General features: G+C 43.4%; 1 pseudogene; it reads left to right on the top strand.

Annotated features, from left to right (window-relative positions):
• Positions 1-13,989, top strand: part of LOC149278838 (deleted in lung and esophageal cancer protein 1-like) — a 40,284-nt pseudogene extending 26,295 nt beyond the window's left edge.
• Positions 13,990-15,105: the final 1,116 nt, after the last annotated feature.

The following is a 15,105-nucleotide window of genomic DNA, read 5'->3' as shown; positions in this document are numbered from 1 at the left end:
ATACAGTGAGGGTATTAAACATGCATGGGTTGTGCATATGGCTTCTGAATCTAAGACGAGACCAACGACTGATTAAGGTTTGAGTCTTTACAGCAGGAGAAACGGGCGACTTGATGGGCCGAATGGGGCCGATCTGCCGGAACAGTCTATGTTTCAATGTAACTGGAAAGAAAATAAAATCTATCTGTATATTAGACTCATGCATAGACAAGAAAATCCTTGTTAATGACATAGATTGAAAGCTCCCTTGAGCAGGGCCCTCTACCTCTTGTTTGCTCGTTGTACAGCGCCACGGAATATGATGGCGCTATATAAATGGCAACAACTGATTACCCCCCAAGTCACCTGGTCTGCTTTATTAAATATTCTCCGTGTAAAGAGTATAATCCTTATTTTTGTTCCCAGAGTCGAAGAAATACGGTGACTTTGAGCTGATTTTGACCGGAGGGCAGATCGGATCCGTCAGTCACGAGATTGAGTGTTTCATCGAGCATTCTCCGGAGCCGGTGGTCCTGGGGGTCCAGGCCGCTTTCAAGGTTCGTATTCCGGAACCCAGAAGTCTGCAAAATACCGTTTAATTGGATTGCGATAATTCAAGTGATCGGGAGGTCTTGTAACTGACGTGTAACACGAGGCGTTGTATTCGTCTAGGGGCCGGTTGTGGTTTTGGATCTCCCGTCGCTCAGCTTGGGTCTGATGAAGCTGGGCAGTAGAACACGAAGCGTCCTCACTCTTGCGAATACCGGTCCATTGGCGGCCAAATGGAGTCTGCAGGAGAGCGGGGCTTGTCTGACAGCACGGGGAGAGGAGGTAGGAATGTAATTGCCGATAACCATGTCCAGGAGAAGGGGCCGCTGGGGCAACGAATGTAAAAGATAAGGCGTAAAACCAGAAGCAGTAGGTGGCTTAGTCCGAGAAGAGTCCCACCTCCTCGTACCGTAGAAATAGGTGGCCTTGTTGCTCTTTAACCCCTTGATGACAATTGCCGGTCCGGGCACGTCACCGAAAATCGTGACGATTATGACAATTGACGTGCCAGGACCGGCACGTCTTTAAACGGGTGAAAAAATCGATCCGTGATCGATTTTTTCACTCAAACGGTGTTGCTCTAATGCCTCGACATCGAGGCATTGAGCAACACCAAAAAAAACATTCCCGGCCCCCCCCGATCGCTCCTAGGAGCAAATAAAAAAACATGTTTGAAAGACTGCACGTCTTTCAAACATGGCGGCGCCCGCCGCCGAAAAACGGGTTTAGGAAGCGATCGCGAGTCGCTTCCTTTGCTTAGCTGGTGTTGCTAAGATGCCTCAGTATCGAGGCATCTTTGCAACACCTGTTTAGCAAAGGAAGCGACTCGCGATCGCTTCCTAAATGCTCAACTTACCTTCCCGGTGCCGGCGTCTTCGAAACACATGCGGTGTTTCAAGATGGCGGCGCCCATCAAGCCGGGGGCGGAGCCTGCTGTCATCATCGGGGGGGGGGTGTTGCTGGATGTCATGGACATCCAGTGAATAACACCCCTAGTGGTCAGATCACTCATAAGAGTGATCATGATTTGATAAATCAAAGGCAATGTTTTCTAAACATTGCCTTTGATCAGTATTGGATCTGCCTCCCTCCTTCACTTGCTTCTAGTGAGGGAGAGAGACAGATCAGTGTGTTTTTAGGTATTCTCAATAATATATATTATTATTGATCCAAAGGCTCTTATAAGAGCCACCCATTTAATATTAACCCCTTCATTGCCATTGATCACTGCATAAACAGTGATCTTGCATAGTGGCAATTGTTTTTGGGGTTCTTTTTTTTACATTTTTTTTTACTTTTTATTTTTTTTTGTACTTTTTTTTAGGGTTTTTTTAATTTTTTTTATTAGAGCCATTAACCCTTTCCTTCCCTACTATTTTTGCTGCAATTGTTGCCATGCAGCGGTATACGGCTGAGGAGGCATGTTCCAAATTTGGCCCTTTTGCCCCCAAACAATCTGACAAACCCATGCATGTGGGGTATCAATGTACTCAGGAGATGTTGCTGGACACATATCTGGGTGTTGTGTGACAGTGACATATACCAGGAGCTGTAATTTTACACCTGAAGTACAAAGTATGTTTAAAAAACAGCAAAAACAATTACTATCACAAACTTTGACAAGGGTTGGTGGTAGGATTAGTGCATGGAAAGGGTTAAACTATCAGCATCTAAAATACCCTGGGGTGTCTAGTTTTCAAAAATATATGGTTTGGTGGGGTAAATTTAATTTGCTGGCTTCAAAGATGCCCCAAATACCACATGGAGACAGAATTACCAGATTCAGAGAAAAATGGTTTTGAATTAGCAAAACGCTACTTGTACTTATTGCCCCATAACGTGTAGAAGAAAGCAAAAAAACATAAAAACATTGGGTATTTCTAAACTCGGGACAAATAGTAGAATCTATTTAGCAGGTTTTTTCAGTAGTTTTTTATGATGAATAAAAGATTTTTCAAATAAAAGTGAGAAATTTTTTTTTTTTTTCAATTTTTCGTCATATTTTATTATTTTTATTATAGAAAATTACATCATATATAAAAAATTATGGTGTCTGAAGAAAGCCCTTCTTGTCCTGAAAAAAACTATATATAACTTGTGTGGGTTTAGTAAATGGGTTAAGAGAAAATTACAGCTAAACACAAACACCGCAGAAACGATAAAACAGCCATTGTCACGAAGGGTACAAAAAATAGAATCAGCCTTTGTCACGAAGGGGTTAAACGACGACCGTTTTCATTTTCAGGAATCCCAGTTCTGTATTACCCCGAATGGTGGGGAATTGCCCCCGCTTAGTACAACCCAAGTGACGGTTGTGTTCCAGCCGCGGGTTTGTCAGAAGCTGGAGACAGTTCTGGAGCTGGAGGTGGAACACGGGGAACCAAGGTAAGTGCGCTGCGCCATTACGGGCAAAAAGTGTCATCCGGGCAAATGGAGTGCAATCGATACCACGATTAGTAGATATTCTGATTAGTATGAATTTTAATTCATAATTTGGAATTGAGGAGGGGCCGCTACAAAACCCTCTTTTCACTCTCTATCTCACATCGTCTCTAGATGTCTTCCTACCTTCTCTGACTGCTTCTGTGTGCCCGTCTCCTTTCCCGCAGCTCAGTTTCTTCTCTTGCCTATTTTTCTTCTTCAGTCTTCTTTCTTCTGTTTTCTTTCTTTGTCTGCTTCTCCCCACTGTTGAGAGAGAGGACATGAATAAGAGTGTGAGTGAGATTGAATGAGAGTGTGAGAAAGTGTGAAAGAGAGTGAGTGAGAGTGTGAGAGAGCCTGACGTGAGTGACAACGAATTTCGTTTCCAAATGCAGAATGTCCTCCGAATTTCGTCCGAACAGAAAGGGCAGGAGACGAAATTCGTTGTCTACAAACTAATAGATCAAAAACGCAACAAAGAATTTATCGGAATGGTTTTTAGTCCATGTGCCTTTCCAAATGTGATCAAAATTCCTAAAAATACCAGCTCTGTTACCTTTTAGAATATAGAAAAAAGGAATGTTGTTAAGAAATCTTTAAAGAACGCTTTCAAAATCAGATTTGTGGCTTACATTTAATATTAAAAACTGATTATTACATGTTTTGAAATGTGATGTTTTTTGCAGTTATCTGCCCGTCTCGGCCGTTATCCAGACCCCGCGGGTCTGCCTCCTGACGAGTACCCTGGAGGTCAGGGAGATTTATGCAGGGGTCCCAGCGCAGGCCACTGTGAAGATCTTTAACCAGGGGCTTTTACCAGCAAGGTTTTCCTGGGGAGAGGTGAGAACGTTATTCAAATATTTCAAGCAGATCGCCTATAGAAATCACATACATCAAACGCACAGCCTGCTCCCTTTGTGGCAACGAGAGCTATTCCTAAAGTTCTGGAGCCCTGGCCAAATGACATCATCGGCGTTCCCCTCCTGCATACATATAAGGGGAAAAAAAGAAGAAAAAACAAAAAATAAATAAATAAATAAATTAAAATCATATAGGAATATAAGGAGTGTTTTCCAAATAAAGGCAAAGTTATAGACAAATATATTTTTGGTATTTTTTTCCCGTTTGCACTAGTTGTGTATATTTATAAACCTGTGAAAATGTGAATAAATAAAAATTTTTTTTTAAATCCCACTTATAGTCATCAAAAGTTAAAAAGAAAAAAAAAAAAAAAGGAAAAAGGAAAAAAAAAAAATTATGTGGGTTCATTAAATGGGAAACACAAAGGCCGAACATAAACATCGCCCTGTAGTGTAAAATAGCCCCGGCCCTTAAGGGGTAAATAATGGTTGATCCGGGGGTTGATCCGACTGCTACTGGATGAAATATTTTTTTCACTATTATCGGGGAGTAGTCGCTCCTGGAGCCCCAATGACAGAGGTCATTTATTTCAGTTAACTGGTGGCCATTCCACGCACTGCGTGGCCACAATCTCACCGACAAGTGGGACCTTGGGACCGAACGAGGAGGCTGATCTGCAGGTGGAAGTGACGGCTCTTACACTGGTGAGTTACTGCGCACACACTTGGGGCTTTTCGGGCTGTGAGACCCTCATACCCAGCAAACAGAAAGAGGGGGAATCAGAGGAGGAAAGAGGGACATCAAGGAAGGAAAGAGAGGAATCAAGGGAGGAAAAAGGGGAATCAAGGGAGGAAAGAGGGGCATCAATGGAAGAAAGTGGGACATCAAGGGAGGAAAGTGGGACATCAAGCGAGGAAAAGAGGGGCATCGGGGAGGGCAGAGGGGCATTGAGGAAGGAAAAAGGAATCAGGGGAGGAAAGAGGGACATGAAGGGAGGAAAGAGGGCATCAGGGGAGGAAAGAGAGGGATCAGGGAAGGAAAGAAGGACATCAAGGGAGGAGAGAGGGGCATGCACTAGGGAGAAGAAAGTATCATCGCTCCAGCCCCACTGACTACTGGATATCAAATCCCAAATTTGAGGCAAATAGTGGAATATTAATAATACGAGAAATACGGCCCCCGCGTCTCCCCCTTAGGATGAATTCAGCGACGTTGCTTTCCGCTGCACCGTTGAAGACATGGCAGAACCTCTCGTCTTACAAATAAAAGCAAAAGCTCACGGCCTGCACGTCACGTACTCTCTAACTGCGGAAGGAGACAGGTAATGCTTTACACCGATCCTTTAATTACAAACACCGCTGGGGAGAAGGGTTTAAATGGTTAACTCCTCTCCGTAACAATATAACGTATATATATATATTGTTTGTACCGTTATTTAAAAATGAAGAATTAATTGATTGGTGCGGAATGCTTCTTATCTGCTGTTACATTCTAGGTTTCTAAGAGCCTTAAAGTGGATCTGTCTCCACAAACTTAATATCGTTTGATAAAGCAGAAAACGTGTATAAATACTGTATTTTTTATTGATATTTTTATATTATATTAATAATAATAGCAGAGATTATGATTATTATACATTATTATTATTATAATTATTATAATTATTATTATACATTATTGTTATTATTATTATACATTATTTGAATTTTTTTGTCTCATTTGCTTAGCTGATACTATATCTCTGCATGGCACTGGACCCCTGCGATTGGCTGCACAGCCTTTTAAATCTTGGTATTATGTTTTATTCTGGGTGCCGGAGTCAGGAAAGGAAGTTTATCATCTGATTTTCCTTAGTTTACAGGGAACTCCTTCTACCCCCGAGGAGCTGCTGTTAGATTTCGGGTCAGAGGTGGCCCTACATAGCGCTGCACAACGGCAACTGATCCTGACCAATCACACTGCGATTCCGGCCCCTTTCACCTTCCGCGCTAAGTATTTCAGCGGCTCCCGTCCCCCAAAAGCTCAAGAAAATGACTTGTAAGCTTACTTTTGGTTGAAACGTAGCTTATTCAGAAATGATTAAAGCCTGAGAGAATAATAGGACATTGTTACAAATCCCCAGAAAATTCTCTGTACCATACTGTATGTATATCGTATTAAACATATTACTAGCAAATGTACAGATCAAAGTAAACTGAGAGGGGGGAGACATAACCCAAGCGCTGTATACAGTAATATAACCCCCCAGCACTGGATACAGTAATATAACCCCCAGCGCTGTATACAGTAATAACCCCCCAGCGCTGTATACAGTAATATAACCCCCCCGCGCTGTATACAGTAATATAACCCCCCAGCACCGGATACAGTAATATAACCCCCAGCGCTGTATACAGTAATATAACCCCCCAGCACTGAATACAGTAATATAACCCCCAGCGCTGTATACAGTAATAACCCCCCAGCGCTGTAAACAGAAATAAAACCCCCCGCGCTGTATACAGTAATATAACCCCCAGCGCTGTATACAGTAATATAACCCCAGCGCTGTATACAGTAATATAACCCCCCAGCACTGTATACAGTAATATAACCCCCAGCGCTGTATACAGTAATATAACCCCCAGCGCTGTATACAGTAATATAACCCCAGCGCTGTATACAGTAATATAACCCCCAGCACTGTATACAGTAATATAACCCCCAGCGCTGTATACAGTAATATAACCCCCAGCGCTGTATACAGTAATATAACCCCCAGCGCTGTATACAGTAATATAACCCCCAGCGCTGTATACAGTAATATAACCCCCAGCGCTGTATACAGTAATATAATCCCCCAGCGCAGCGCTGTATACAGGAAAAACTAAACTGGTTTAAAAAAGAAAAGTTACGATATTACTGTGATATTAGTAATATTATCAGATTTTGGGGATCTCACTTCCCCCGGAGATGTCTCTCATTGACCATTTGAAAGTTAAAAGGTAAAATCATTCTGCTCTGGCTTGCTGAGAGTTGTGGGAATTTCTGGTTTGTGGCAGATTCAGTGTTTGTAACGATCTCTAAATAATACAGCGACGTTTATTCTCCTTTCCAGTTCCACAGATTCTCTCATACAGAGGACAGCTCGGTTTGCAGAAAAGTCAGCGAGCAAAGCCCAGGCCGGTATGGAAACACATTCCCTCACTATATTAGCCTCTACCACTTCTGCTGGGAGTCAGTTCCACGTATCTACCATCCTCCCAGTGAATAAAAACCTCCTTACGGAATGTCCAAACCTCTGACCCTCTAGTTTTAGTCTATGTGAAGTCTCGATAACTTGATAATTCAGTTTTTTGGTCTTTTATGCCTATTTTAGTTACCTTAAAAACGGGGGTATAATGTGACGTCCATTAAGGATTAGACTGCATTTAGAAATAGAGCGTTGATACCATTTTTGGTGTCTGTAATAAAACATTCCATGTTTGCGTTTATTCATAACTTTATATATAGTATCCAAAGCTACATCATATAAAGCATCTTATAAGACGACCCCCAAAACTTTGGATCTTAATGAAAGAAAAAAGGCCTGGATATAAGATGACCCAATTGGAAGAAAAGTCAGAACCACTGGTTTTGCTTTCGTTGCTTTTTTACACTCTCACACACACTCGTTCACACTCTCGCTCACATTCTCTCTCTCACACACTCTCTCTCAATGTCTCACTACCTTCTCCGTCCACCGCTTCCGTGTCCCTGTCTCCTTTTCCGCTGCTCTGCTTCTTCTATTCCCTCTTCTTGTTCATCTTTCTTCGTCCACTTCTCCCCGGTATCAGCTCTGTTATCCATGTAATTCCTCAAAGGGGCGGAGCCTCCGCACACACACCCTCTCCCCCGATTGGGGGAATGAGGAGAGGCTGTCCCCGTGGTGCTCTCCGTGGCTCTGCCCTCTCGCGGAAGTCCTCAAAGAATCAGGGATATTACAGATGGATTCGCGGAGAGAGAAGCGTTTCTGGAGAGAGATTGAAAGAGAGCGAGAGAGTGTGAGGGAGCACGAGAGTGAGTGTGAGAGCGCGAGTGAGTGTGAGAGCATGAGTGAGGGTGAGAGCGTGAGTGAGGGTGAGAGCGTGAGTGAGGGTGAGTGACAAGCCCCTAGGCCTAGCCAGCAGCCGTGCCGTGGATCTGAGGTCTGAATAATAAACAACCTTGATTATAAGACGAGGTCATTTTTTTAAGATGATTTTTTTTCTTATAATTGAGCAAATACAATAAATCAGAATACAGTAAATGGCAGAAAATCACCGTCTTTTCACTTGAATTATTTTTCTTGTTCAAACCCAAAGCGATTAACATTCTGTCCATACACAGAATTTAGAGCGGCGGTGCTGTCCGACGGAAGGGAGCGGCATTTATCCCGCAGCCGGAGTCCGGCACGTTGGGACCTTTTCAGAAGATGTGCATCCAAGTGACGGCTCTCAGCAGCGTGTGGGGGGAGTACTCGGACGAGCTCGTCTGCACGGTACGCGCGCCGCCATACAAAGCCCTCTGTGACGCGGAAAGGGCTCCTTACCCAGCGACATTCTGCCTCCGCAGGTCGGCGACCTCGCGCCCAAGGAAATCCCCATGAGGATGACGGTGAAAGGATGCCCGATTTATTTCCAGATGACCGGTCCGAGGCCAGACAGACAGACAGAAGGACCGGTGATAAGGTATTTTATCTGCTCTTCAAAGGGAATGTCCAAGTGGAGCTAATATGTTGGTGCGTCATGAAAGTGACATCATCAGTCACTGACATCATCGTCTACATGGCCCAGGCCAGGATGCCCTTAAGGCAAGCTAGGACTTTGTTTACAGACGCACTTGTTAGGGTTGATGTGGGAGATAAAAAGGGGGGGTCTTAATTGTAGCTCCATCTTTTCATTCATACCCACCTGTCCCAGTGAGCTCTACGACCCGCGGGACACCAGAGAGTGCATACTGTGCATGCGTAACCTCCATCTCCTAAGCTCCACATTGAGTGTGACCCAAATACCTTCTTTCTCCAAGGTTTGGGAGCCACATATCCGGTGGAGACACCATTTCCCGCTGTCTGCGCATTAATAATCCGAGCCCTTGCGGTAAGTTTGCTTCCATCTTCCGTTATACATTTTTTACGTGTGTCACGCATCGTAATTTGGGATTTGTGCTCCAGATATTCGCATAGATTGGGAAACATACAACAGAGAAGAGGATGATTCCAAGCTGGTGGACCTGGTGCTGCTTTATGGAGACCCCTTTCCGCTGAAGGACATGGATGGGAATGAAATTGTCTGCCGTGGAGTGGATTCCCCACTCCAGAGTTCCCCAGTGAACTGGGATAGGATCCCGAGTACATGCGGAAGCGTCTCCCGATCTTCTAGCAGAGACTCCAATGTAGGTCAACTGGGACAGACACAGCATCATATCGATTAAAGATCGAATAGTTCATTGATAATTTATTACAGTTTTGCCCATTTAACAATTTTTTTACTCATAAAAAGTTAAATCGGTCTACTTTTTTTCATTTTAGAACCAAGAAGGTGTGGAGGAGACTGAAAATGTAGAAGACAAACAAGATGCTCATTACGACAGGGAACCACCTCCCGAGGATAAATTAATATCCGTTATCCTGCGTCCACATGAGGGCGTGGCCTCGGATTACCCATACTGCATCACACCAAAACAGATAGTAAATATTTGACTGATTTTATATATATATATATATATATATATATATATATATATATACAATGGGAGATAGATGGGCATTAGGCAAAAATGCTTTCTTAAGACCCGTAGGCTGGTTGGCTAATTGCCTACAGCGCCATTGGTGGTATAAGGTTATAAGAGGTACTGCACCCAAATAATTCATTTTAGAAGCAAAAAACATTTCATCTTATCTACTCTGACCATTCTTCCTGCTGTAAAGACTCAAACCTTAACCAGTGCTTGTTCTCGTCTTAGATTCAGGAGCCGTATGTCTATCCAATGCAGGTTTAGCCATCTGCTATCTTCAGTATCATTAGGAAGAGACATTATGTCATTAATTGAAATCCTGGAATGTTTTTCAACGTGATATTATCCTAATATTTGTGCTTTTTTTTATCCCAAAACTTTTGGATTATTTATATCCCCGATAAAAAAAAACCATATATATATATACCCCTTATTAATACTGATATGCCCCAAAGATTTCTGACATTTGCAAAGTGAATTTTTTTCTAAAGATCCACGTCAGACTTTATTTTGTCAAACAAAAAAATCAATTTTCTAAGGGAATATGCCTATATTTAAAAAAATTTTTTTACAAAAATATATATAAATATTATCACTCATTTGACAAGCACCAATAAGTAGATGAGGTTTGGGTTTAAGACAGTAAGGTTTTAAAGAACTGGTTCGAAATCTTACAGCGTAAAAACAGTGGAACCTTTCAATTTTTACTATTTACTAATACAGTTTGGGGTTTTCTATACAATAGCCTTTGTTTCTTATTGCTCGTTGGTGGGACAGAAGTCTTAAAGTCAAGCGGATAGGATTAGGTAGTCTTTATACTGATGTGTTTTCTGTGTAATTCCAGATTGTCCCAGCAGGAGGCAGCAGCCTCATTCACGTGTCCTTCACCCCACTAATGTTGTCTGGGGTCACCAATAAGATTGAATGCAGCGGCTTTGCCCTGGGGTACATGAGCTTGGACGACAAGGTGACTATTAGAAACTACAATGCTAGTACGGTCACAAAATATTTTACTGATCCAAATGCATGCGCCACACTGGCTTTTGTTTTAAAGAATAGGAATTACTCAAATACTTTATTTTTATGAGAATATATGGAATAAAAGGACAATTGCATTAGTGATGTGCTGGGGAAGATAATCAGTGATACTCACAATAATGAGTATAAGAACAGCAAGAAATGGGTTTGTAAATTATATTTAAATAAAAAACATTATTTAATTTTAAAATTGTCAATAATATAAAAAAAAAAACATTATTCTTATCATTCCAATACGTATTTGCATACACAGCTGTGAATAGAGTATCTGGGTAAAGCTCCGCCCCCTAGGAGCCCCTCTTACTACACCCTCAAAACAAAAGTGCCCCTCTTTGGGCATTTTAAATGTTGGGAGGCACGCAGGCTCTGTAGTAGAAGGGAGAGTTGACGGGGAGTGGGGCGACCCACGGTGACCTGGAGACCAAAAGAAGCGAGGCTTCAACCCTTAGACTCCGAGAACCAGAGAGTTCCCAGGTGTGTCGTGGGCTGGAGTATCTGATCCTGCGGGGCCACGTCCTCATCGGCATCTTGTGGCTTTCTCGATACTTCTGTTACATTAGAAGACCACCTGTCCACGTTTCCATGGTTACCTCTGTTGTATATCCCGTCTTCTGCTTTACCTTTCTAGTCTGTGCTGGAGGTACCTGGGAAGGTGAGGCGGCCACATGGCTACGGACTGGAACCGATAAGAATGGAGCTCCGAGCCTTTGTGATGCCGGCTTTGTAAGTATATGTAGCGTCGAAACGCCGACCATATGTCCAAACCCACAAATATCCCACACGGGGGGAATGCACTACTTCTATCAGAGCCTCCTTTACTCAGCCTCCTGTCTTCACTACTTCTACTAGAGCCTCCTTTACTCACTCCCACGGTTATAGCCTCCTGTCTCCACTACTTCTGTGAGAGCCTCCTTTATTTAGTCCGTCGGTGATTTCTGTGTCTTTTTATTACCATTTAAGTGATTTATCAGGGTCTGGTGTTAATTATTTAACGTACCTCACAGGCTGACTGTAGAAATTGAAGATGATGATGATGAGCATGGTCTGGTGTTTTATTCGGTAGCCAGCGACCTCATACCAGAAAGCCGCACATCTCAGGTCATTATTATTATTTTTTTCTATGTTTTCTTCTGGTGCTTCCGAGCGACATCTTCTAAGATGTAGACCAAACTTCGGCGGGAGGACCTTCATCATCTGCGGGGAAAGCAACAGAGCTGCTCGTTTATACACATTTTTAATGAAATGGTTTCTTTTTCAGATTTTGACGGAATCTGTAACTATCAGAAACCTGAAGCTGGTGAACGTCACCCAAACACCCATATTCTTCCGCCTGCTCCTGAACAAACCATTCGCCGTCACCGCTATCGACCCAAATAATAGCATTAAGACGTCCCAGAGCGAGCGCGAGGAGCAGCTCGGACAGATGGTCCTCCATCCGCAGCAGAACGTCCGGGTACCACATACTTTCCCTTCAGTTACAGACCTAATCGCATAAAAATCCTGAATCCAACCTAAAGAACGGGGCGTCTTTGGGTTATTCAGTAGCTCTTAGAATGCTGCCGAGACGTCCATGCATCTTACGCGATCTCGTTACACAGGTTAAGGTCTCCTTCTGCAGCACCCTGGAGCTATTGATGTATCAGAAGCTGCCGGCCGACCAGTTGCCTCTCGGGGTCCACTTACTGGAGTCAGAGAACGGAGAGAAGAAACTGAGTCTTAGTGAGCAGCTGGTGATTGAGTACAACAACAAGAGCGTTCAGGTCCGTGAGATGTGGGGGCGCTCCTCACCGCCGCGCCTCCCAGCCGTCGCGCTTGTCTTGTTTGCTATATATTCTGCATGTAATCAGTGATATAATTTGCATTGGCACAGCTCGTCCCTCTGCGCGCGCTCCTCGCCTTGCCGGTGCTGGAGTCGTCCTGCCGGTCGGTTGATTTCGGGACATGCTTCGTGGGACAGACAAGGACACGTGACGTTTATCTACTGAATAAGAGCGCATCCAAAAGCTTCTGGACGGCCCTAATAGGTACAAATTAAAAATAATAAAAACACCATTTATGCCACAATTCTATACCCTGAATGAACCTATGGAAAGGTGCTCACAGGACCTGTGTGATTATTCCACCCCATTAAGTTACTGAGAACTAAGTTAAGAACTGCTGCTTTAATATCAAACAGAAATCACACCTTTATATATCAATAAGGCCGTTATTAAAGGTCCCGGCTGTTAAATCACTTTTTTTTCTGTCTTGCAGATAAACAGAACAATCCGTCGGCACAGGAAATTTTCTCCGTGTCTCCCGGCAGCGGGACGCTCGGCCCCCGTGTCAGCCATGCGTCGGCGAGCACACAGATGATACAGATCACCTTCACTGCGAGGTACGGCGGACAGGACCGGGCTAACGGGTCATTGAAACCCAGGCATGCTGTGCTGAAGGGGCTGTAGCGTATGGGTAATATGTGGAGTAGTCTAATTGAACTATACATTATGCAGGGCCAGCTCAGCGATATCAGGTAGTTCAAAGCACCCGCTCTCCTGATAGTGCCCAGTTATAGAGGGAATTGCCCCCCCCAATTCCACTGGGTCCCGGAAAACCCACCCATAGGTGCAACTGTGTCCCAGAATGTCAATGGCGGCCAATGGGACAACTGCATAGATAAGAACAAATTCATAGCAGCCAACAATCCAGAACCTGCCTGGACAGTCCCAACAACTGGGCTTCCTGCCGGCTGTGTTTAATTTGTATATATTTGTTATTTTAGTAGATTTATTTGGGGGGGGGGGGGTATTTTTAAACACACATTTCCTAGCGCAGCCCCGGCATTTGTTTTGTGGCAATCGAAACAGTAGGTTCTTCTGGGGGAGGAAGAAGCGAAATGTATTATTGTTGGGGTAACGTGAGAGTTAAACCATAAAGAGCATTTAATCACCATTTCCTGTAATTAGTTTAACGCCCCTTTCAGCATACTTCCCAACAATTCCAGTTTTTGTGGGACAGTCCTGATTTGGAGGTGCGGTTCCGGGTAGCTGCCCCAACCGTCCTCTGTGGCCAGTTGGGGGGGGGGGGATTCTTTGTAAAATTAATGGGGTCTGGTCTGTTGCTACACAATCCTCAAATAAAGCTCCTACGTCAAGAGGCAGCTCAGCAAATTCAGGCACTAGGCCACATTATACGATTTGGGGTAAATATTCAGCGTAAATTCACACTTTATAACAGCGTTTTACCCTAAATCCGCTCTCTAACACAGAAATTATTTTGTAATTATCCCCCAGGACGAACGCTGAATACGAGACCACAGTCGTGATCCACGGGAAGTTAGGAGAGAATCCGATGAAACTTCACGTTAAAGGACGAGGATCGTACGATGAGAAATACGAAGCTCAGGGGGGGGGGGGGGATAAATCAAATGTATAGAGAGGAAACGCTCCACCCTCCTATACATTAACATGTACATTTAAGCTTATATTAATATTTGTATATATGTCAAGGAGGAACGGTTTGAATATTAAATAATGGCGATGCTTGGACCCCAAATCTCTATTTTTTTTTTTTTTTTATAGTACATTGAAATGGAGTACAATATATGAAAAAAATGAAATGTAAGATCTTTCATTGGTAGAGGAGGACAGGCGCTCCCAAAATATACAATAAATACAAGATAATCCCCATCAGAATCTGTATAAAAATAAATAAAATAAAAAAAGATGAGTGCAGAATAAATACGGCTCCAGGTCAGGCTGGATGGTTTTTAAATTTGTAAGCCTGTCCCTTTAAATTGTATCCCTGTATGCAAATGAGTCAATGCATGCAAATAAGTAACCCCCCCATAGGAAATCTAATGAAATCCCTCTGTGTCATTAAAAGGGAATAAGGGGGTTCAGGATGGAGAGAAAGGCAAAAAGATGGATAAAGCGTGACAAGTGCTGTTTATTATCAAAATTCATATATATCGCACACGTAATTTGCAAAAACTGTATTAAAAAATACAAACTACAGCAGGACGCAGAAAATCCGTCTCTCCCAAATACCCCCCCAAATAGCCGAGATATTTCAGTACGAATGGGAATCTCCTGTTGGTTATTAGGATAAAATTAAAAATCTGAATGCGCTTTAAATTAAAGAAAAACAATTATCGTTCCAGTGGGGGTAGTAAGAGCGCGGCCCCCCGTTCATCTGCGGGGTCTCGTGGCCATTTTGGGGTTAATTTCCTGGGTATTCAAACACGGCAGCTGCCCCCATTCCTGTTCCGATGCACATCGACACAACGCCGAACCCCCTGAAAACGACACGGAATAGGAATATAAAAAATTCGACCATTAATTCAACCAACATAAACGTACAATAAATCGTCTAAATGCAGGATTTACTGCATGATTAGCGCACCGGTCCAATCAGGAGAGAGATAACGAGGAAGGGGCCCCAGGGCATTGTGGGACACTAACACCTGCACACACTTTCTATATTAGATTGGTGACTGGAAAAGACCGATACAGACCCCCCCCCCCCCCCCCATCAAAAGCGATT

Source organism: Sceloporus occidentalis, unplaced genomic scaffold, assembly GCF_023333645.1.
Source record: "Sceloporus occidentalis isolate IW3139 unplaced genomic scaffold, rSceOcc1.0.p SCAF_178, whole genome shotgun sequence".
NCBI lineage: Eukaryota > Metazoa > Chordata > Lepidosauria > Squamata > Phrynosomatidae > Sceloporus > Sceloporus occidentalis.
Note: the sequence above shows the minus strand (reverse complement) of the source record. Positions and strands in the feature narration are given on the sequence as shown.